Source organism: Dipodomys merriami, unplaced genomic scaffold (genome assembly GCF_024711535.1).
Source record: "Dipodomys merriami isolate MVZ:Mamm:240054 unplaced genomic scaffold, mDipMer1.0.p SCAF_3, whole genome shotgun sequence".
Classification (NCBI taxonomy): Eukaryota; Metazoa; Chordata; class Mammalia; order Rodentia; family Heteromyidae; genus Dipodomys; species Dipodomys merriami.
The window spans coordinates 27,179,696-27,206,133 of record NW_027204492.1 but is presented as its reverse complement, the minus strand read 5'-3'; positions in this window follow the sequence as shown (position 1 = coordinate 27,206,133).

The following is a 26,438-nucleotide window of genomic DNA, read 5'->3' as shown; positions in this document are numbered from 1 at the left end:
TTTTAAGAATTTTTATTTTTTAGTTTTTCATGTCTCCTTTCTATCCCTCCCCTCCTCTCATCCTTTTCTTCTCTCAATATCACTTCTGTAAATTACATAATTTTTAAGTGTTTCACTTTTTAAATTTGAATTTCTGTTTTTACATTTTTTTCTTTTTTTTAAATCTCTCTCCTATCATTCTATCCAATTCATTTCCCTCTCTGAGATTAAGACTTGGTTAAATTCACACTCCTTTTACCTCTCCATATCCCTCTAATCCTATTTTCCCCCACATTTCTTCCTAAACCTAATAATTTCTGGTTTGCCAAATTCTTCTTTGCCATTCTTAGCCCATTAATCCATACTTGTTTGATGTTGAATATATTGTATCTGTTGAACTAGATTGTATCTGCAGCCTTTTCACTGTGGAACTACAGGACTTTGGTTGATGCTTGCCTTAAAATAGTGTCCTATCACAAATTTGGTGTTACTTTCATACTAAATGGGCAGAACAAGCCAGAAAAACACAAGAAAAATGGTAAGTCTGGGTATCTCAACTCCCACTCATGATAATCAGGTGACAGGACAGATAATGAATAATTCAGAACAGAGTTTCCAAAAAGCTCTACAAACACTACTGGTAAACATGGTGAATGAAAAGATTGAAAACCTGCAAAGGACTCAGTGTGAGCATGATAGGGAGAGAGAGGAGGCACAGGAATCTCATGAGCATGAGGAAGATAATGATTGATACAGGAATTGCGTGAGCAGGTTGAGAACATTCAAAGAGAAATAAAGGAATTGCATGAGCAGGCTGAGAAGAGTCAAAGAGAAAGATAGGAATTGCATGAGCAGGCTGAGAACAGACAAAGTCAGGAATTGAGTGAGCAGGCTGAGAACAGTCAAAGAGAATAACAGGAATTGCATGAACATGAGGAAGCTAAGCAAAGAGTAATACAGAAATTGCGAGAGCAGGATGAGAACACACAAAGATCAATAGAGACATTCATGGACTCCATAAATAGACAACTGAAAAAAGTCAGGGATACCACAAAGGGAATACTGAATGGAGCCCAATAGAAGGAATGAGAGTCCAAGGAAACCATAACCAATCAACTAAGTGATTTGAGAATAAACACTGAACACCAAATTAAGGAAGTAAAGAACTTCATACAAGATCTAAAACAAAGCTCCAACAAAGAATTTGAAGCCATCAAAGCCGACCAATTAGAAGGAAAATAAAAAAAACAGGGCTGGGAAGGTGGCTCAGTGGTAGAGTGCTGGCCTTTCATGCCTGAGGCCCTGGGTTTGATTCCTCAGCACCACATAAGCAAAAAGAAAAAAGCTGGAAGTGGTGCTGTGGCCCAAGTGGTAGAGCGCTAGCCTTGAGCTGAAGAGCTGAGGGCCCAGGCCCAGAGTTCAGGCCCCACGACTGGACCACCCCCCCCCCAAAAAAAAAGAAATAAAAAACAAAGTAGAAAGTCTTGACAGTAGGTTAGACCAGGCAGAAGATTGAATCTCAGGAACTGAAGACAACCTAGATATTATAGAGAAAGAACATACAAATATGCAAGACAAATCCAAGAAATATGATAGATCTATTCAACACTTGGAAGACACCATGAGAAGGCCTAATCTGAGAACAGTGGGTGTAGAGGAGCACCTAGAGACAGAAGTTAATGGTCAAGGAAATTTGTTTAACAGGATCCTAACAGAGAACTTCCCAAACATGCAAAAAGAATGGCCTATTCAGATACCAGAAGCTTTTAAAACCCCAAATAGACCAGACCAGAACAGGACATCCCACCATCACATTATAATCTGTACAGGATCAATTCAGATTGAGGACTGGATGCTTACATGTGTCAAGGAGAAAACATCAATGACCTATAAAGGGAAACCAATTAGAATCACCTCAGATTTCTCAGCAGAGACAATCAAAGCAAGAAGAGGCTGGAATGATGTATACCATGCCCTAAAGACAAACAACTATCAACCAAGAATACTGTACCCAGCTAAACTCTCCTTCATAACTGAAGGTCAAATAAAAACCTTCCATAGCAAAGAAAAACTGAAACAATATATCTCCACCAAACCAGCCCTACAAAAGATACTTAAAGATGTCCTACACATAGAAAACCAACAAGACCACAATACAAGACCACAATAAAGGCCAATAAACTGCACCCAAACTGAGAATCCAAGAACCATATGAAGAACCCAGTTGCCGCAGCCCCCAAGAAGGTGGATAAAATGGCAGGAACTCCAAAATACCTCTCAGTCCTATCTATCAACAATAACATACTTAACTCTCCAATTAAGCAACGTAGACTGGCTAGTTGGATTAAAAAGCAAGATCCTTCCATCTGCTGCCTTCTGGAGTCACACCTTGCCCATAGAAACAAACAACGTTTGAAAGTGAAAGGCTGGAACAAAATCTACCAAGCAAATGGCCCCCATAAACAAGCAGGAGTTGCAATCCTAATATCAGATAAAATAGACTTCAAATTAAAATTCGTGAGGAGATAAAGAAGGTCGCTACATACTAATTAAGGGATCTCTCCTTCAGGAGGATATTACAATTCTAAATTTCTATTTGCCAAACAACAGAGCACCCAAACTTATCCAAGAAACACTACTTTCCCTCAAAGCTCACATACATCCAAAGACATGTTGGGGACTTTAACACACCATTACCCCCACTAGATAGATCAACTCGGCAAAAACTCAACAGAGAAACTGCAGATATAACAATTGCATAGATCAACTAGATTTAACAGACATCTACCGAATATTTCACCCATCAGCATCAAAACACACATTTTTCTCAGCAGCACAAGGAACATTTTCCAAAATAGACTACATTTTTGGTCACAAAGCAAACTTGTCCAAATTCATAAACATTAAACTTATACCGTGCATTCTCTCAGGCCACAAGGGAATAAAATTAGAACTCAACACCAAAAGCCAGCAAAGAAAGTCCTGTAACACATGGAGGCTGAACAACACATGGGTGAATCACCAGTGGGTCATAGAAGAGATTAAAATGAAATTCAAATGTTCATGATATTCAACAAAAATGAACACAAAAATTACCAGCTTCTCTGGGACACAGCAAAGGCAGTACTCAGGGGCAAGTTTATAGCTCTGAGTTCCTAAATCAACAAATTGGAGATATCTGAAACCAACGATTTAATGAGACATCTGAACCTCCTTGAAAAAGAGCAGCAAGATAAACCCCAATCCAGTAGACAGAAAGAAATAATTAAAATTAAATCAGAATTAAATGAATTAGAATCCAAAAAAATAGAAATAATCAACAAAACAAAGAGTTGGTTCTTTGAAAAAATTAACAAAATTGACAGACACTTAGCGTATCTTATCAGACCAAGAAGAGAACACACCCAAATAAATAAACGCAGAGATGAGAACGGAAACATCACCACAGAAAGAACCAACATTCTGAACATACTTCTCAAAACTTTAGGCTAATAAGTTTGAGAACTTGGCAGAAATGGACCTTTTCCTAGTAAATCTCGACATGTTGAAACTAAACCAAGATGAGTTAAACCATGTTAACAGGCCCATATCAAGCACTGAAACAGACACAGCAATGAGACCTCCCATCTAAGAAAAGCCCAGGACCAGATGGATTTATAGCGGAATGCTACAAGGCCTTCAAAGCAGAGCTCACACCAATACTCCTCCAACTCTTCAATGAAATTGAAAGAGAAAGTTCACTAACGAACTCATTCTGTGAAGCCATCATGACCCTCATCCCAAAACCAGGCAGGGACTCATCAAAGAAAGAGAACTATAGACCCATTTCTTGGATGAACATTGATGCAAAACTTCTCAACAAAATTTTGGCCAATCAACTTCAACAATTCATCCAAAAAATCATACACCACATTCAAACAGGATTCATTTCAGGGATGCAAAGCTGGGTCAATATACGCAAATCAATTAATATAATTCATCACATCAACAAGAGCAAGGATAAGGACCACATTGTTATCTCAATAGATGCAGAAAAAGCATTTGACAAGATCCAACACCCCTTTATGATGAAGGTTCTGGAAAAATTAGGAATCCATGGAACATTCCTCAATACAATAAAGGCTGTATGTGACAAACCTACAGCCAGGATTATACTTAATGGTGAAAAACTAAAGCCATTTCCTCTTAACTCAGGAACAAGACAAGGATGTCCACTCTCTCCACTTCTCTTCAATTTAATATTAGAATGCCTAGCTACAGCAATAAGACAAGATGCCAAACATAAAAAGGATCCAAATAGGGAAAGATGATGTAAAACTCTCCCTCTTTGCAGATGACATGATTTTGTATTTAAAGAATCCCATGGAGGGCTGGGAAGGTGGCTCAGTGGTAGAGCGCTTGCCTTGCATACATGAGGCCCTGGGTTTGATTCTTCAGCACCACATAAGCAAAAAGAAAAAAGTCAGAAGTGTCGCTGTAGCTCAAGTGGTAGAGCATTAGCCTTGAGCTGAAGAGCTGAGGGACAGTGCCCAGGCCAAGAGTTCAGGCCCCATGACTGGACCAAAAAAAAAAAATCCCATGGACTCCACTCTCAAATTACTCAAGCTGATTCAAAACTTTGGCAAAGTACCAGGGTATAATTTAACCCTCAAAAATCAATGGCTTTTCTGTATGCCAACAATGAGAAAAGCATGGCTGAAATCAGGAAAGCAACTCCATTCATAATAGCCCCACAAAATAAAATATCTAGGAATTACCTTAACCAAAGAATTGAAGGACCTCTATGATGAAAGCTTTAAAAACCTGAAAAAGGACATCAACTTAGAAAGTGGCAAAAAACTCCCATGCTCCTGGATTGGAAGGATCAATATCGTGAAAATGGTAATACTTCCCAAGGCTATCTACAAATTCAATGCAATACTTATCAATATTCCAACCTCATTCTTCAAGGAAATAGAAGCAGCAATCCAAAAATTCATATGGAACAATAAAAGAGCCCAAATAGCAAAAACAATCCTTAGTAGAAAGAACAGTGCTGGAGGAATATCAATACCAAATTTCAAACTCTACTACAAAGTCATAGTAATTAAAACAGCTTGGTACTGGCACAAGAACAGACCTCAGGACCAATGAGATAGAATTGAAAACCCAGAAATCAACCTACAGACCTATAGCCATCTAATCTTGATAAAGGAGCTAAAAAAATAGAATGGAAGAAAGACAACCTCTTCAGTAAATGGTGCTGGCAAAATTGGTTAATCACTTGTAGAAAACTAAAGGTAGATCCTTATATATCACCCTGCACCAGAATCAACTCCAAATGGATCAAAGACCTTGGAGTCAAAGCAGACACTCTGAAAACATTACAGGATGGACTAGGAGAAACTCTAGTTCTCCTTGGCGCAGGCCGAAATTACTTAATAGAGACCCAGAAACACAACAAATCAAAGAAATGTTGGACAAATGGGATTGCATGAAATTGCAGAGCTTCTGCATGGTAAAGGACATAGCTAGCAAGATCAATAGAAAGCTCACAGATTGGGAGAAGATCTTCACTAGCCATACAACGGACAAGGGTCTCATATCTAAAATATACCTGGAACTCAAAAAATTAAATCCCCCAACAACAAATCCTCAGAGAAACAACTGCCCAATAAATAAGAGGGATAAAGTCTTAAAGAGAAACTCTCTGAAGAAGAAAGAAGGACGGCCAATACACACATGCAGAAATGCTCATCTTCTCTAGCCATAAAAGAAATGCAAGGGCTGGGAAGGTGTCTCAATGGTAGAGTGCTTGCCTCGCATGCATGAGGCCCTAGGTTCGATTCCTCAGCACCACATAAGCAGAAAAAGCCAGAAGTGTCACTGTGGCTCAAGTGGTAGAGTGCCAGCCTTGAACTGAAGAGCTGAGGGACAGCACCCAGAACCAGAGTTCAGGCCCCACAACCGACAAAAAAATGCAAATCAAAACAATATTGAGATTCCACCTCACCCCAGTTAGAATGGCTATAATCAAGAACTCTAATAACAACAGATGCTGGAGTGGATGTGGACAGAAGGGAACCTTACTGTATTGTTGGTGGAAGTGTAAACTTGTCCAACCACTTTGGAAAGTAGTATGGAGGTTCCTCAAAAGACTCCACATAGAACTCCCCTATGACCCAGCAATCCCACTTTTGGGCATTTACCTGAATGATCACAAACAATCCTATACTAAAGCTACCAGCAGGGCTGGGAAGGTGGCTCAGTGGTAGAGTGCTTGCCTTGCATGCCTGAGGCCCTGGGTTCGAATCCTCAGCACACATAAGCAAAAAGAGAAAAGTCGGAAGTGGCATTGTGGCTCAAGTGGTAGAGCGCTAGCCTTGAGCTGCAGAGCTGAGGGACAGCGCCCAGGCCCAGAGTTCAGGCCCCACAACCGGACACCCCCCCCCCAAAATAAAACTACCAGCACAACTGTTTATTGCAGCATTATTTACCGTAGCTAAGATATGGAACCAACCCAGATGCCCCTCAGTAAATGAATGGATCAAGAAAATGTGGTATATACACACAATGGAATTCTATGCTTCCACCAGAAAGAATGACATTGCCGCATTTGTTAGGAAATGGAAAGGCTTGGAAAAAATTATACTAAGTGAAGTGAGCCAGGACCACCGAAACATAGGGCCCATGGTTCCCTTATTTGCAATAACTAGTATATGTCTGAGACAAGCAGAAAAGTTCAGATAGTTGATGTTAGGCGAAATGAACCCCAAGATAAGGATTCAAATTTTTTTCTTCTTTCTTGGGATTGTTTCTAACATATTTATAAGATGATTTCTTTGTTGCTTTGTGTATCCCTCCCCCATGGTATAACCCCTGTTTTCACTGTATTTGATGTCGATATAGTTTGTGAAGGGGAAGGGAAATAACCAATTGTTTAAATAGGGATACAGGTGGACCCATTGCAACAATGAGATGTACAAGACGTTATGTCGAAAAATGAACTTTACAACTTTGTTGAGGGGGGGGTAGGGTGGAGGTGGAGTGCCGGAGGAAGGGGGGAGGAGGGGGGTGGAGATGGGAAGGGGAAACAAAGGAGGAGGCAACAATGCTTGATAAGAAATGTGCTCATTACCTTGCTCATGTAATTCTAACCCCTCTGTACGGCATTTTCACAATAATAATTTTTTAAAAAAGAAATAAAAAAAAAAAAGCTCAGGTATAGTGCCTAAGCTCCGAGTTCAAGGCCCAGGACTGGCCAAAAAAAGGTTCTGCTGCTGAATAATGTTAATACACTATAAATTCTCAATATATGTTAGTATCAGAATCTTCAGAGTAGAACTACAAAAAACTTTTGTTTAACCCTCATTTTCACTTTCCAAGTTTACTCATAATGTCTCTTCTTCCTCTTGGTACTTTCTCTCTCTTCCTTTTCTTCTTCCTCTCCCTCTCTCTTCCTTTCTCTCTGTTACAACATATATATTTTTGGAAAACAAATCTCATCTAAAATTCTCATTTTAGAAGTTCAGTTGTTACTGTAAAAGATGAGTGAATGAATATAAATAAAAGTCTCCACCGGGAAAAGGACTTTTCCAAGAGCACACTGTAATGGTGGATATGTAGACCCAGATAAGCAATAGTTGGGCTTTTCTTTTACGAGTGTCTCTTTTTAAGTAATTTTTTTTTTTTTTTTGGCGGGGGAGGTCCGGTCATGGGGTCTGAACTCTGGGCTGGGCACTGTCCCTCAGCTCTTCAGCTCAAGGCTAGCACTCTACCACTTGAGCCACAGCCCCACTTCCTTTTTTTCTGCTTATGTGATGCTGAGGAATCGAACCCAGGGCCTCATGCATGCAAGGCAAGCACTCTACCACTGAGTCAACTTCCCAGCCTTAAGTAATTATTTTTATGCAGATACAACAATTAGGTAAGCTCGTTATGACAACTTTCAAAGTTCAGGGACAAGGAAAATTTTTTTTTTTTTTTTGTAGGTCGTGGGGCTTGAACTCTGGGCCTGGGCGCTGTCCCTCAGCTCTTCAGCTCAAGGCGAGCGCTCTACCACTTGAGCTACAGCGCCACTTCCACAAGGAAATTTTTATAATAGGTAGAGGCTTTGTACTATGAAGCTAATAATATTTCTGGACTGAGGATTTCTGCTTATAAGCCTTAGAAATGGAATATGGCTCATAAACCACAAACCACACCAACTTGGGCTCTTGAAATTACAAGAGGTTAACAGCAGAGGGCATGCTTGCCTGAGAAGTAGCAATTTAGAGTGTTTCCCCCCACACACCCCTGAACAGTCACAGAAAAAGCAAGTTCCAAAAACACTCTCAAAGATAGTTCTCTGGGTCTGTGTAGACCCACTAATGTTTAGGATATCAAAGCATGGGTGACAAATGAGAAAATTAAGGGAGGCCAAATAGGATTATATCAACATATGGAACTTTTCTTTCATAATCAACAAAAATAAGTTTGAGATCAGGGTACCATATTTGAGGATCCCTGTTCAATGCTGGTCTGGGCATAAAAATCTGTGCGACTATGAACTCTAGGAAATGGAAACAAGGGTCTTTTCCCCCTTTTCTTTTTGTCTTGTTTCTTCATTTATCTGTCTTTGGGAGGATAAGGAAGGCACAGAAATGGAGGGACAAAGGCTGAATAAATGCAGCAATGACACTCACTAGCCACTGTGTTGAGTTTAAGAGGGAATAGAAGGGAAAACTGGGAGAGAGTGAGGGAAGGGATGACGTTGTCCAAAAAGAAATGTACTCATTACCTGATTTATAAAACAGTAAACTCTCTGTACATCATCATTATAATAATAATAATAATTATTATTATAAAAATCGGTGAGACTATCTGTACTTAATCAGCAAAAAAAAAAAAAAAAAAAAAGCTGTACTAAGCTGGGCACTGATGGCTCACACCTATAAGCCTAGCTGCTCAGGAGGCTGAGATAGGAGTCCAGGTTTGAAGCCAGTCTGAGCAGACAAATCTGAGAGATTCTTATACTAGCTAGCAAAAATCCAGACCTAGAGTTATAATTCAAGTGGTAGACTACAAGCCTCACATGAGTGCATATGTACACACACACACAAGCCAAAGCTGAAAATGTTGCTCAGTGATAACAGTGCTTGCTTTGCATACACAGATTTGATCTCAGGGACCAGGAGGAAAAACATCTTGTTGTTGTTGTTGGTTGTGGGGCTTGAACTAACGGCCTGGGCACTGTCCCTGAGCTATTTTGCTCAAGGCTAGTGCTCTACCATTTTGAACCACAACACCACTTCAAGCTTTCTGGTGGTTAATTGGAGATAAGAGTTGCAGGGCCTTTCCTGATGGGCTGGCTTCAAACGATGATCCTCAGATCTCAGCTTCCTGAGCAGCTAGGATTACAGGTGTGTGACATGGGCACCTGGCTGAAAACACCTTTTGCTTTGTTTTTGTCTTTTTACATTTTTTTATTGTAAAGATACTGTACGGAGGGGTTACAGTTACATGAGTAAGGTAATGAGTACATTTCCTGTCGAGCATTGCTACCCCTTCCTTTGTTTTCCCCTACTATCCCTTCCCTCCCCACCTCCCCATCTCCTCCTCCCCCCACTTTAGTTTTGAGAAGCATAATTGTGACCTTTTTATGCCAGTTCTGGGGCTTGAACTGAAAGCCTGGGCACTGCTCCTGTGCTATTTTGCTAAAGGCTAGGACTATACCACTGGAGCCAAGTGCCACTTCCAGCTTTTTCTGAGTAGCTTATGGGAAAGAAGTATCTCATGGACTTTTCTGTCCTGCTTGTCTTCAAACCAAGATCCTCGGACCTCAGCCACCTGAGTAGCTAGGATTACAGGCTTGAGCCACTGGCACCCAGCTTAAAACAGATTTTTCTTGTCATTGTTGTTAATCCTATTTGAAGTTATTTCAGCCTTTCACATATGTAGGCTTGTGCCATTATTCAAATTTGGGGCATTTTAGTCATTAGTGAGTCAAATATCTTTCAGTCTCTTCTGGGTCTCATGATCTGAACACTGGATCTTTTCAAAATGTCCTCCTACTTCAACCTCACAAATACTGGAATTTCAGGGATGAAAATTTCAGGCTTGAAAATAAGTTTTCATTCCCCTTTCTGTAAATCCCTAGGAGTAGGATTTCTTGGCAAGCTTAAACTTTAATAGAGTCATTTTAATAGAGTCCAAACTTAGTCTTTATTTGTCTGGACAAAACAAAGACTTTGATGTATTTTAACTCCAACTCCTCCATCTTCCTCCATATTAGCTTGCTAACATTTTGTGCTACTTTTACTTTCATCTCCGCAGATATTTGGCCAGTTTTATCTTCAATGATTAGATATGTAAATGTGCTTCATCAATTGCTTTGACCATAATTGCTTCTGGCATCCCATTAATTTCTTTTTTGAATATTTTTATCTGTAAGTAGTTGTACAAAGGAGTTGCCATTCAACAGAGAAATTTATGAATACAGTGTATCTTGCTCAATGTCACCCCATTCATCATTCTCACATACCCACTCCCAGCCCACCTTTTCTCTTACTTAATTTTAGGTCATGTATTGATTTTTTTTGCCTTTTAACAAAGCAGTTTATGTGTGTAATGCATCTTGATCTTTGTCACCACTTAACATCTTCACTCCCACTTCGACCCACTCCTTCCCTTATATTTTTCTCAGTTCTGTGGTGTATACAATAAATTTTTGCCTGCATTCTCTCCACTTCCCCCTTCATTCTTCTACCCCTCTCCTTTTGGCCCCACCCTCCCCTCTTGCAAATACAGGTGTTACATTGTTAGTGGGAATGCAAGCTTGTTCAACCACTCTGGAAAGCAGTATGGAGATTCCTCAAAAGACTAAACTTGGAGCTTCCTATGACCCAGCAATTCCACTCCTGTGCATTTATCCAATAGAGCACTACCAAGGCTACCCTAAAGCACAACCATGTTCATTAAATTATTTACTATAGCCAAAATATGGAACCAACTCAGGTGCCACTCAATAGATGAAGAGATCAAGAAAATGTGGTACATATAGACAATAGAATTCTACTCATCCATCAGAGAGAATGATACCGTACCATTTGTCAGGAAATGGGAACACCTGGAAAAATTGTATTAAGGGAAGTAAACAATTTCTTCTAAGCAACATATTTTTGATTTTGTTTTGTCAGTTGTGGGCCTGAATTCTGGGCCTGGGCACTGTCCCTCAGCTCTCCAGCTGAAGGCTAGCACTCTTACCACTTGAGCCACAGCACCACTTCCAGCTTTTTCTGCTTATGTGGTGCTGAGGAATCGAACCCAGGGCCTCATGCATGCAAGGACAAGCACTCTACCACTGAGCCACCTTCCCAGCTCCTTAAGCAACATATTTTAACAATCTCCTTTGACCAATAAACTAGAAATTAAATGAACAGAATGTTCTAGTGTTAACATAGAACCTGATTATTTCCCAAAGCCCCATTCTTGCCTAATTGAGTGTAACCATCTGCTTTATGTAGGATATATATATATATCATAAAAATATATATCATATATCATATATATATTTCTGGAGCAATCAGCTTTTCTCTGAAGGAAATGGCATATGAATAGAATGAAGGCTGAAGGTGTGGCTCAATTCTAGAGTACTTTTCAAGTACAAGACATTGCGTTCAAACCCCAGTATTATGAAGAGAAGGGAAGGAAAGGGGGAAAGGAGGGAGGCCAGAAAGGAGGTATTATACTACAAAATGAGTCTTGGTGCTCATAAATACATGAATTGATAAAGAAAATGTAGTGTTGTATACTATTTAGTATTATTCAGTCATTAAGAAAAAAATTATGCCATTGGCTGGAAAATGGATGGGACCTGGAGAACATTTTTTTAATTGAAATAAGCCAACACTAAGTAGCCCATGTGTTTTGTCATTTGTACAAGCTAGGGGGAAACAAAGTATGTCCACTAAGGTCATGAGAGGAAAAAAGGGAACTACTAGGGAAGTGAAGAGGGAATGGGGAAAGGGAGAGGAAAGGAAATAAAAGGGTAATAGAGAGTAAATATAATTGAAGTACTTTATATGCATATATGAAAATGTCATCCCTTACTTTGTACAATTAATATATACCAATAAAAATAGGATTGGCAGGCAAGAATTCATTGTATATACCACGGAATTGAGGAAAGTAAGGGAAGGGGGTGGGTCAAAAGAGAATGAAGATGTTGAAGGATGACACAGATCAAGATGCATTTTATACACAAAGTGCTTTGTTAAATGGCAAAAATTCAATATATATCCTAAAAAAAGTAAGTGAGGGAAGGAGTGGGTTGGGATGGGTGGGTGAGAATGTCAAAAGGGGTGACACTGCTCAAGAAACACTGTAGTCATAAACTTCTTTGTAACACTACTTAAAGATAATAAAAATATTGAAAATATTTCTTAGTTAAGAAAATAGTGCCATTTATGTTCATTGCTGTAGTATTCTCAATAGCCAATTTATGGAAACAGCCTAGAAGCTGTGCAATATATGAATTGATTAAAAATGTGTTACCAAGACACAATGGAATTTTACACAGCCATTAGAAAGCTATTTTGTCATTAACAGGGAAATGGATGGACCTAGAACCAATCTTAAGTGAGGGAAGCCAAGTGCAGAGAGACAAATGATGCATGTTTTCTCTCATATGTGGAAACTAGATCTAAAATGTACAGTGACATGACAAATTATACAAGACTCTAGGCATTCACACATAGTGAGACCAAAGGAGGATACTCTTAGAAGAACACAAAGGTGTAATGCCTATGTGAATATATATATATATATATATATATATATATATATATATATATAGTAATATATATATATATATAGTGATATTTTCAAAATGAAATCCAGGAAATGGAAATAAGAGGTTTCCTTTTGTTACTGATTTTTGTCTTGTTAGTTCATTTTTCTGTCTTTGAGTGGGTATGATGAGCACAGAAATGGAAGAACAAAGGGTGAAGAAATGCAGCAGTGGTACTCAGTAGATACTATGTCGAAAATGAACTTGTGGGTAGGCATAGGAGGAAAAACTGGGAGAGAGAGAGGGAGGAATGAGGTGGCATTGTCCAAAAAGAAATACACTCTTTACCTGACATATGTAACTGCAACCCCACTGTACATCATCTTTGTAATAACAATTTAAAATTGACCTCTGATAATAGACAAAGATGCCTCAAAAACATTGTAGAAGATAATGCTATTTAAAAACTAGGTATGGGCCGGGTGCCAGTGGCTCATGCCTGTCATCCTAGCTACTCAGGAGGCTGAGATCTGAGGATTGAGGTTCAAAGCCAGCCCAGGCAGAAAACTCCATGAGACTCTTATCTCCAATAAACCACTAGAAAACCAGAAGTGGCACTATGGCTCAAGTGGTAGAGCACTCGCCTTGAGATGAAGAGCTGAGGGATAGCGCCCAAGACCAGAGTTCAAGCCCCACAACCGACCAAAAAAAAAATAGGTATGAGGTAGAAGGGAAGGAGAATGATGAAAGGGAGGAGGAGGAGAAGGAGGAGGAGGAGGAGGAGGAGGAGGAGGAGGAGGAAGAAGAACAGGGCAAGCAAAGCTTACATTAGCTGGAAATTTTAGCCATGCAAATTTTTGTCTGCTAAGAACACAATTTAGATCATGTTAAACTCTTTTATAAACTAGCAATTATTTTATTGTTATTCCTGGCACATGGTTAAAATTTTTTAAGTGAAAGCTGTCAGATCTTTGTTCCATATGTATGTTATGATTGCATGCCATTTTTATATCTCCAAATGGTATCATCACAACTAAATTTTAAATGCTCTTATTTAACCACCCTAATATAAAATAAACATATAAATTAGGTACTCTCTCAGAAAACTTGTCATGTTTACTTTGGTAATTTTTGGTAACAGAATACTGTTGGGGGGGGAGAAAAAAAGGAGGTTAATAATCTTGTAATACATTGCAAGTATATATGAAATCAGCATAAAGAAACTCAAGGGGGAAAAAAGAATACTCGGATTGGTAAAAAGTAAACAATGAAATTTCTTACCCCCACCACCATATAAACCAATATAAGCCAATAAAAAGAATACATGCAAACAAAAATCAAAAACAAAATACAAAAAGGTAAACAAAAATGGTGTCCCTCCCCCACAGTGTAACCCCCGCTTTCACTATATTTGATGTCAGTATAACATGTGGAGGAGATGGGGACAAACAAGTCGTTTAAGGATTCAGGTGGACCTGTTGCAACAATGAGAAGTACAAAATGTCATGTCAAAACCAACTTTACAATGTCGGTGTGGGGGGGAGAAGGGGGGTATAATTGGGTGGGGGGAGGGGGGAGGCTGGGAAGGGAGATGAAGGGTAAACAAAGGAGGAGGCTGCAATGCTTGGTAAGAAATGTATGCATTATCCTGCCCATGTAATTGTAGCCCCTCTGTACAGTATGTTCTCAAATAAAATAAAATTAAATTAAAAAAAAAACAAAAATGGTGCACATCTACCTATAAATGCCTTTACCTGTGTTTACTAGTATGAAACAAATTTCCCTGAAGACGTTACATCTGTACAGGAACCTAACCTGACCTGCCAGGCTCAGCTCCCCCCAGGGAAAAGTCACCCAGCTCTGGCCACCAGCCCCAGGAGTAGCTCTCTTCACTGGGTAAACAGAGCCAGAAGCTACCCCTCCCTACAGCAGCCTTGACAATCAATTGAAATACAGTAAACATAAACCCTGAGAATGGCTCCAGGCTGGGCTCTGTGAGTGTCTCAGAAGCTAGCTCCGCAGGGAAAAGCTACTGTTTGCTGAAAGGCCTCAACTCTACCCAGAACCTAGCCTCATCATCACAGCATCTCCAAATTAGAGGAAACAGCCATCTCCCTCTTTTGTGACACTCAAAGCAGATCTCCCTCCCATTGAACTAGCCTGGGAGCAGGATCCCAAAATCCTGTGTAAAGCAGAGCACTTTTCTGCCTGCTCAAACTAACAGACTTAAGAAACCAACCAAGCCACAGGAAAATCAAACACCACAAGCAGACCAGAGACTCCAAGTAGAGACTGGTTACAGACACAAGGGAGATACAGGATCTTCCCATTCCCCCCCCCCCCCCAAAATCAAAGAACTCTTTTTTGTACCTTTTATACAAAATTTTTTTTCCAAAACTATTTTTTAATTTTTAACTTTAAAAAAATTTTTGTTTTCCATTAACTTTTTTATTCATCCTCTCATAATTTTTATTTTAGGGGTATAAGGGAGTGTGCTTTTTTATTTTTTTCTTTTTAAAATTTTTTTTGTTTAACTCTACTGACCTTTTGATCCTTTTTTTCTTTCCTTCTCATTATTTTCACCTTTCCTTCTCTTTTGTTCTTCTTTTTGTGACTTAATTGGTGTTCTGCGCATCCACAGATATACCCGTAGTCGATTGTTAGACCTTATTCCCCATTGTATACACACTTAATCCACAAGTTTATTACTCAATTCAAAACCTTTTAGTCTTTAAATTCCTTAATAGCAGTACTACCTCTTTATAACTATATACTATTTTAAACATTTTTATTTTTAAGTTGTTCACATCTCCTTTCTATCCCTACCCTTATCTTATCCTATCGACATTCTTCTCTGAATATTACGTTGTTAAATTTGCTTAATTTTTAAGTTTCTAAGTGTTTCAGTTTTTAATGTTTAATATTTGTTTTTCTATTTTTTCTTGTCTCTTTTTTCTCTTACTCTTCTTTTTTTTCTCTCTCTCTACTATCATTCTATCCAACCTATTTCTCCACTTTGAGATTAGGACTTAGTAACTCTCCCTCGGCCTTCCACATCCCTCTATTCCTATTTTTGCCCACATCTCTCCCTAAACCTAATAATTTCTGGTTTGCCAAAATATTCTTTGTGGTTTGTAGCCCACTAATACATAATTGTTTGATGTTGAATAGATATATCTGTTTAACTAGAGTGTTTCTGCAGACTTTTGACTGTGCAACTACAGACTTTGGTGGATGCTTACCTTAAGATAGTGTTCTAGCACAAAACTAGTATTACTTTCATCCCAAATGGGCAGAACAAGCTGGAAAAACACATGAAAAATGACAAGTCCGGGTATATCAACCCCCACTCATGATAATCAGGGGACAGAAAAGATAATGAATAATCCAGAGGAGAGGTCCCAAAAAGCTCTACAAACACTACTGGTAAAGATGGTAAATGAAAAGATTGATAACGTGCAAAGGACTCTGTATGAGCATGATAGGGAGAGAGAGGAGGCAAACCAAAGGTCAATACAGGAATATCATGAGCGTGAGGAAGCTACTCAAAGATTGATACAGGAATTTCGTGAGCAGCTTGAGAACACTCAAAGAGAAATAAAGGAATGGCGTGAGTAGGCTGAGAACATTCAAAGACATAGACAGGAATTGGGGGAGCTGGCCGAGAACAGAGAAAGAGAAAGTCAGGAATGGCGTGAGCAGGCTGAAAACACTCAAAGAAAGCTACAGGAATTGCGTGAACGTGAGGAAGCTAATCAAAGAGTAATATAGGAAGTGAGAGAACAGGATGAAAATACACAAAGATCACTAAAGGCATTCATGGAATCCATAAACAGAGACCTGAAAGAACTCAGGGATTCCACAAAGGGAATGCTGAATGGAACCCAGCCGAAGGAATGGGAGTCCAAGGAAACCATAACCAATCAACTAAGTGATTTGAGAATAAACACTGAACACCAAATTAAGGAAGTAAAGAAGTTCATACAAGATCTAAAACAAAGCTCCAACAAAGAATTTGAAGCCACCAAAGCCGACCAATTAGAAGGAAAAGAAATAAAAAACAATGTAGAAAGTCTTGACAGTAGGTTAGACCAGGCAGAAGATTGAATCTCGGGGATTGAAGACAGCCTAGATATTATAGAGAAAGAACATACAACTATGCAAGACAAATCCAAGAAATATGATAGATCTATTTAACACTTGGAAGACACCATGAGAAGGCCTAATCTGAGGACAGAGGGTGTAGAGGAGCACGTAGAGACAGAAGTTAATGGTCAAGGAAATTTGTTTAATAGGATCCTAACAGAGAACTTCCCAAACATGCAAAAAGAACGGCCTATTCAGATATCAGAAGCTTTTAGAACCCCAAATAGACCAGACCAGAACAGGACATCCCACCATCACATAAAAATCTGTACAGGATCAATTCAGACTGAGGACTGGATGCTTACATGTGTCAAGGAGAAAACATCAATGACCTATAAAGGGAAACCAATTAGAATCACCTCAGATTTCTCAGCAGAGACAATCAAAGCAAGAAGAGGCTGGAATGATGTATGCCATGCCCTAAAGACAAACAACTATCAACCAAGAATACAGTACCCAGCTAAACTCTCCTTCATAACCGAAGGTCAAATAAAAAACCTTCCATAGCAAAGAAAAACCAGCCCTACAAAAGATACTTAAAGATGTCCTACACATAGAAAACCAACAGTACCACAATAAAGGCCAATAAACCGCACCCAAACTGAAAATCCAAAAACCATAGGAAGAACCCAGTTGCCACAGCCCTCAAGGAGGTAGATAAAATGGCAGGAACTCCCAAATACCTCTCAGTCCTATCTATCAACAATAACATACTTAACTCTCCAATTAAGCAACATAGACTGGCTAGTTAGATTAAAAAACAAGATCCTTCCATCTGCTGCCTTCAGGAGTCACATCTTGCCCATAAAAACAAACACATTTTCAATGTGAAAGGCTGGAACAAAATCTACCAAGCAAACGGCCCCCATAAACAGGCAGGAGTTGCAATCCTAATATCAGATAAAATAGACTTCAAATTAAAATTAGTAAGAAGAGATAAAGAAGGTCCCTACATACTAATTAAGGGATCTCTCCTTCAGGAGGATATTACAATTCTAAATATCTATTCACCAAACAACGAAGCACCTGAATTTATCCAAGAAACACTACTTTCCCTCAAATCCCACATAGATCCAAATACATTAATTGTTGGGGACTTTAACACACCATTACCCCCACTAGATAGATCAACTCAGCAAAAACTCAACAGAGAAACCGCAGATCTAAACAACTGCATAGATCAACTGGATTTAACAGACATCTACCGAATATTTCACCCAGCAGCATCAGAATACATGTTTTTCTCAGCTGCACATGGAACATTTTCCAAAATAGACCACATTTTAGGCCACAAAGCAAACTTCTCCAAATACAGAATCATTGAAGTTATACCTTGCATTCTCTCAGACCACAAGGGAATAAAATTAGAACTCAAAACCAAAAGCCAGCAAAGAAAGTCCTGTAACACATGGAGGCTGAACAACATATGGGTGAATCACCAGTGGGTCATAGAAGAGATTAAATTAAATTAAAATCAACAAAAATGAACACACAAATTACCAGCTCCTTTAGGACACAGCAAAGGCAGGACTCAGGGGCAAGTTTATAGCTCTGAGTTCCTACATCAACAAATTGGAGATATCTGAAACCAACGATTTAATGAGACATCTGAACCTCCTTGAAAAAGAGCAGCAAGATAAACTTCAATCCAGTAGATGAAAAGAAATAATTAAAATTAAATCAGAATTAAACGAATTAGAATCCAAAAAAATAGAAATAATCAACAAAACAAAGAGTTGGTTCTTGGAAAAAATTAACAAAATTGACAGACCCTTAGCAAATCCTATCAGAAAAAGAAGAGAACACACCCAAGTAAATAAACTTAGAGATGAGAATGGTAACATCACCACAGAAAGAACCAACATTCAGAACATTATAAGTGAATACTTCTCAAAACTTTAGGCTAATATGTTTGAGAACTTGGCAGAAATGGACCTTTTCCTAGCAAATCTTGACATGCTGAAACTAAACCAAGATGAGTTAAACCATCTTAACAGGCCCATATCAAGTATTGAAATAGAAACAGCAATAAGAGACCTCCCATCTAAGAAAAGCCCAGGACCAGATGGTTTTACAGCAGAATTCTACAATGCCTTCAAAGCAGAGCTCACACCAATACTCCTCCAACTCTTCAATGAAATTGAAAGAGAAAGTTCACTAATGAACTCATTCTATGATGCTATCATAACCCTCATCCCCAAACCAGGCAGGGACTCATCAAAGAAAGAGAACTATAGACCCATTTCTTTGATGAACATTGATGCAAAACTTCTCAACAAAATTTTGGCCAATCAACTTCAACAATTCATCCAAAAAATCATACACCACGATCAAACAGGATTCATTTCAGGGATGCAAAGCTGGTTCAATATATGCAAATCAATTAATATAATTCATCACATCAACAGGAGCAAGGATAAGAATCACATGGTTATCTCAATAGATGCAGAAAAAGCATTTTTTAAAAAAATAAGTTGTTCTGGTTTTTTTTTGGGGGGGGGTCCGTTCGTGGGGCCTGGACGCGGTCCCTCAGCTCTTCAGCTCAAGGGTAGTGCTCTACCACTTGAGCCACAGCACCACTTCTGCCTTTTTTTCTTTCTGCTTATGTGGTGCTGGGGAACCGAACCCAGGGCCTCATGCATGCAAGGCAAGCGCTCTACCACTGAGCTATCTTCCCAGCCCCCAGAGAAAGCATTTGACAAGATCCAACACCCCTTTATGATGAAGGTTCTGGAAAAATTAGGAATCCATGGGACATTCCTCAATACAATAAAGGCTGTATGTGACAAACCTACAGCCAGCATTATACTTAATGGTGAAAAACTAAAGCCATTTCCTCTTAACTCAGGAATGAGACAATGATGTCCACTCCCTCTACTTCTCTTCAATCTAGTATTGGAATGCCTAGCTACAGCAATAAGACAAGATACAAACATAAAGAGAATCCAAATAGGGAAAGAAGAAGTAAAACTCTCCACTCCCAAATAAGTCAAGCTGATTCAAAACTTTGGCAAAGTAGCAGGGTATAACCCTCAAAAGTCAATGGCTTGGGCTGGGAAGGTGGCTCAGTGGTAGAGCACTTGCCTTGCATGCATGAGGCCATAGGTTCGACTCCTCAGTACCATATAAGCAAAAAGAAAAAAGCCAGAAGAGGCGCTGTGGCTCAAATGGTAGAGGGCTAGCCTTGAGCTGAAGAGCTGAGGGACAGCGCCCAAGCCCAGGGTTCAGGCCCCACGACCAAATCCCCCTCTCCCCCCGCAAAAAAAAAAAATCAATGGCTTTTCTGTATGCCAACAATGAGAAAAGTGTGGCTGAAATTAGAAAAGCAACTCCATTCTTAATAGCCCCACAAAATAAAATACCAAGGAATTAACTTAACCAAAGAAGTGAAGGAACTCTATGATGAAAACTTTAAAAACCTGAAAAAGGAAATCAAAAAAGAACTTAGAAAGTGGAAAAAACTCCCATGCTCCTGGATTGGAAAGATCAACATCGTGAAAATGGCACTTCCCAAGGCTATCTACAAATTCAATGTGATACCTATCAATATTCCAACCTCATTCTTCAAGAAAATAGAAGCAGCAATCCAAAAATTCATATTGAACAATAAAAGACCCTGAATAGCTAAAACGATCCTCAACAGAAAGAACAGTGCTGGAGGAATATCAATACCAAATTTCAAACTCTACTACAAAGCCATAGTAATCAAAACAGCTTGGTCCTGGCACAAGAACAGACCTCAGGACCAATGAAATAGAATTGAAAATCCAGAAATGAACCTACAAACCTATAGCCACCTAATTTTCAATAAGGGAACTAAAAAAATATAATGGAAGAAAGACGGTCTCTTCAGTAAAAGGTGCTGGCAAAATTCGTTAATTACTTGTAGAAAACTAAAGCTAGATCCTTATATATCACTCTGCACCAGAATCAACTCCAAATGGATCAAAGACCTTGGAGTCAAAGCAGACACCCTGAAAACATTACAGAATGGAATAGGAGAAACCCTAGGACTCCTTGGCACAGGCCGAAATTTTCTTAATAGAGACCCAGAAACACAACAAATCAAAGAAAGGTTGGACAAATGGGATTGCATGAAATTGCAGAGCTTCTGCATGGCAAAGGACATAGCTAGCAAGATCAATAGAAAGTCCACAGACTGGGAGATCTTCACTAGCCATACAACGGACAAGGGTCTCATATCTAAAATATACCTGGAACTCAAAAAATTAAATCCCCAACAACAAATCTTCAAAGAAACAACTGCCTGGATAAATAAGTAGGCTAAAGACTAAAGAGAAACTTCTCTGAAGAGGAAAGGATGGCCAATAAACACATGAAGAAATGCTCAACATCTCTTGCCATAAAAGAAATGAAAATCAAAACAACATTGAGAACCACCTCACCCCAGTTCGAATGGCTATAATCAAGAGCTCTAGTAACAACAGATGCTGGAGGGGATGTGGACAGAAGGGAACCTTACTGCATTGTTGGTGGGAGTGTAAACTTGTTCAACCACTTTGGAAAGTAGTATGGAGGTTCCTCAAAAGATTCCACATAGAGCTCCCCTGTGACCCAGCATTCCCACTTTTGGGCATTTACCCAAATGATCACAAACAATGCCATCCTAAGCTACCAGCATGACTATGTTCATTGCAGCATTATTTACCATAGGTAAGATATGGAACCAACCCAGATGCCCCTCAGTAGATGAATGGATCAAGAAAATGTGGTACATATACACAATGGAATTCTATGACTCCATCAGAAAGAATGACATTACCCCATTTGTTAGGAAATGGAAAAACTTGGAAAAAATTATGTTAAGTGAAGTAAGCCAGGCCCAAAGAAACTTAGGTCCCATGGTTTCCCTTATTTCCAATATCTAGTATATGTCTGAGACAAGCAGAAAAGTTCAGATAAGTTGATGTTAGAGAAATGAACCCTAAGTTATGTATTCAAATGTTTTTTTTTCTTTCAGGTGATTGTTTCTAACACATTTATAAGATTATTTCTTTGTTGCTTTGTATGGCCCTCCCCCATGGTATAACCCCTGCTTTCACTGTATTTGATGTTGGTATAATTTGTGGAGGCGAAGCGAAAAAACAAATCATTTAAATAGTGATACAGGTGGATCCATTGCAACAATGAGATGTACAAGTCTTATGTGGAAAAAGGAACTTTACAACTTTGGTGGGGGGGGGGAGGAATGAGTGGGGTGGTGGGGGGAGGATGAGAAGGGATAGGAAGGGGAAACAAAGAAGGAGGCTACAATGCTTGATAAGAAATGTACTCATTATCTTGCCCATGTAATTGTAACCCCTCTGTACAGTATTTTCACAATTTAAAAAATAAAATAAAATAAATAAAGAGATTTTCCATGACCTCCCTTGAGTACATTTTTAAAAAGGCAGAAATAAAGGCACCGTAGAACAAAAACGAAGCCAGGTGCTGGTAGTTCATGCTTGTAATCCTAGCTACTCAGGAATCTGAGATCTGAAAATCATGGTTTGAAGTCAGCCTACACAAGAAACTTTGTGAGGGGCTGGGGGTTTAGCCCAGCGGAAGGGCGCCCGCCTGGCGTGCCCAAGGCCCTGGGTTCGGTTCTCAGCCCTAGTTTAAAAAAAAAAAAAAAAAGAAACTTTGTGAGACTCTCATCTCCAATTAACTGCTGAAAAGCTGGAAATGGAGCTGTGGCTCAACTGGTTAGAACACTAGACTACAGCAAAAAAGCCAAGTGACAGCAAGACCCTGAATTAAAACCCCAGGAAAAGTATACAAATATTACCCTGAATATAATGGAAGATATAATAACAATACTATAGACTAAAACACAGATGCAAAGTCCTCAACAAAATATCAGCAAACCAAACCCAGCATATAACCTAAGTGGGACTTATGTTGAAAATACAAGACGTGTTTGACTTATTTAAACAAATCAATACAATATACCACATTAATGGAACAAGGTAAAACACAATTATCTTAATTGCACAAAGAATAGCAATGCTAACTCTTTAAAAATTAAAACTACAATACACAAAGTTAAACTAGAAATAAAAGGAAACTTCCTGAATATCCTAAAGGGCATTTATGAAACACCCATGGATGTTATATTCAATGGTGGTAAGCTTTTCCCCTAAGGTTAAGAACTCCACAAGGATATCCATACTCCTTACTTCTAAAATTGTATTACAACTCTGGCTGAACTCTAAGCAAAAGGAGAGAAAAGGAAAGGAAAGGAAAGGAAAGGAAAGGAAAGGAAAGGAAAGGAAAGGAAAGGAAAGGAAAGGAAAGGAAAGGAAAGGAAAGGAAAGGAAAGGAACGGAACGGAAAGGAAAGGAAAGGAAAGGAAAGGAAAGGAAAGGAAAGGAAAGGAAAGGAAAGGAAAGGGGGAAGGAAGGAAGGAAGGAAGTGAGGAAGGAAGGAAGGAAGGGGGGGAGGGAGGGAGGGAGAGAGAGAGAAAGAAAGAGAGAGAGAGAGAAAGAAAGAAAGAAAGAAAGAAAGAAAGAAAGAAAGAAAGAAAGAAAGAAAGAAAGAAAGAAAGAAAGAAAGAAAGAAAGAGAAGAGAAGAAAGAAAGAAAGAAAGAAAGAAAGAAAGAAAGAAAGAAAGAAAGAAAGAAGAGAAAGAAAGAGAAAGAAAGAGGAAGGAAGGAAGGAAGAGGAAGGAAGGAAGGAAGGAAGGAAAGAAGGAAGGAAGGAAGGAAGGAAGGAAAGAAGGAAGGAAGGAAGGAAGGAAGGAAGGAAGGAAGGAAGGAAGGAAAATAAAGGCACTCAGATTATTGAGTTCATTATCTCTTTCTTTAGATGGCAAAGATAATTATGAATACAAGTTCTTAAAACTCAGAAAAATGTATTAAAAGCCACCAAATACAGCAAAAAAGAAAAGAGGCTGTAAGATTAATATGGAAAAATCAGTTGCATAGAGTTGTATACACTGGTAATGAAATGAATGTGGTAAGTCATAAAACAATTTTATTGAGAAGAGTATCATAGAGCATAATACTTAGAAATATATTTAAGTAGAAAGACAAGGCCTATATGTTGAAAAGTGCAAAATGTTACTTTTTTCAAAGATGTAAAAATAGATATCTTACGTCCATTGATTACAAGACTTAAAATATTAAGATGACAATACTCTCAAAGGTGAAATACAATAAACAGATCCTCTACCAAAATCCCAAAGCCTTTTTACAGACATGGGGAAGCTGATCCTAACGTACATGTGAAAATGTAAGTGATCTGAATAGTTAAAATAATCTTCAGGGCTGGGAACATAGTTCAGTGGTAGAATGTTCTCCTAGCATGCATGAAGCCCTGGGTTCAATTCCACAGTATAACATAAGCAGAAAAAGCCAGAAGTGCACTGTGGCTCAAGTGGTAGAGTGCTAGCCTTGAGCAAAAGAAGCTCAGGGACAGTGCCCAGCCCCCGGCCTGGCAAAATAATAATAATCTTCACTGTATGTTGGTGCTTCATGTCTGTAACCCTAGCTACTTATGAGGCTGAGATCTGAGGACTGTGGTTCAAAGCCAGATAAGACAGATGAGTCATAAGACTCTTACCTCCTCCAAGTAATCATCAAAAAGCTGGAAATGGAGTTGTGGCTCAAGTGGTACAGTGCCAGCCTTGAGCAAAAAAACTGAGACAGTGCACAGGATCTGAGTTCAAGCTCCAGTACACACACAGATACACGGACACAGACACACAGACACAGACACACAGACACACACACACACACACACACACACACATACACACACCTTGAAAAAGAGCAAAGTTACTATACACATACATTCTAATTTTAAAATTAAAAAGCTATATTAATCAAGTTTAGTACTAGCATAATAATTAATATACAGATAAAGGGGAGCAGAACTGACAATCCAGAAATAAACTCACACAATTGTTGTTGTCAGTGGTTTCAAACAATGTTGATATGACCACTTCGTGGAGAAAATTGTCTGACAAATAGTGGTGAGATAACTGAATATCCATATGAAAGAGAATGAAGGAGACTTAGCTCATGCTATATACAAAACTAATTCAAATGAAACCAACATCTAAATGTAAGAAATAAAACTCTTAGAAGAAAACAAAAGGATAAATCTAAAAATCTAATGAGCTTAGATTTACCAGCCACTTTTTGCCAGTCCTGGGGCTTGAACTCAGTGCCTGGGCTCTGTCCCTGAGCTTCTTTTGCTCAAGGCTAGCACTCTACTACCTGAGCCACAGCACCACTTCTGGCTTTTTCTGTTTATGTGGCACTGAGGAATCAAACCCAGGGCTTCATGCATGGTAGGCAAGCAATCTACCACTAAACCACTTTCCCAGCCACAAAATGCCAATCTTCTCTGCAAGAATGCAAGGCCCTGAGTTCAAGTCCAATACCAGTGAAAAAAACAGATTAGAAAAGAGATAAAGATATGGAGAGATTGGAACCCTTGTATATTGTTGGTGGTACACATGCTGTGGAAGTTTAGTGGTAGTTCCTTGATAATTTAAGCACAGACTTACCATTCATCTCAGTAATTTCACTGTGGGTATAAGCCTTTAAGATATTTAAATTGGGAAAGAAATGTTTTACAGGCTCACGCCTGTAATCCTAGCTACTCAGGAAGCTGAGATCTGAGGATCACAGTTGGAAGCCAGCCTGGGCAGGAAGTCTATGAGACTCATATCCAATTAACCACCAGAAAAATGTAAGTGGCACTATGGCTCAAAGTGGTAGAGCACTAGCCTTGAACTGGAGAGCTCAGGGACAGCACCCAGGCCCAGAGATCAAGCCCCATGCTCAACAAAAAACAAAAGAGGAAACACAAATATTTGTACACAATTTTCACAGGTGCACTATCTACAATAGCCACAAGCCAAATGTTTAACAACTAGATAAACTATGGCATGTATTGTTACGCATAACTTAGGAGTACAGATACTTGAAGAAACACAAATGACGGGGCTGGGAAGGTGGCTCAGTGGTAGAGCGCATGAGGCCCTGGGTTCGATTCCTTAGCACCACATAAGCAAAAAGAAAAAAGCCAGAAGTGGCTCAAGTGGTAGAGCGCTAGCCTTGAGTTGAAGAGCTCAGAGACAGTGCCCAGGCCGAGTTCAGGCCCCACAACTGGACCCCTCCCCCCAAAAAAAGAAACACAAATGAATCTTTGACAGTATCACACTAAGTGAAAGAAATCAGATGGAAATGGTTACATGATTCCACTGATGCAAAATATTCAGAACAGAAAAATCCATAAAGAGAGCAGACTGTTCATTTTCAAAGGCTATGTGAAGGGGGATTGGAAGTAACTGTTTAATGGATACTAGATTTCATTTGGAGCTGATAAAACTGTTCTGAAAGTAGCTGGGCACTAGTGGCTTGTGCTTTTAATCCTACCTACTCAGGAAGCTGACATCTGAGGACAGATGTTTGAATCCAGTCCAGGCCACCAAAAAGCCTAAAGTGGCGCTGTGGTTCAAGAGGCAGAGTACGAGTCTTGAATAAAAAACAAAAATCAGGGACAGTGTCCAATTCCTGAGTTCAAGGTCCAGGACTAGCACCCAAAAAAAGGT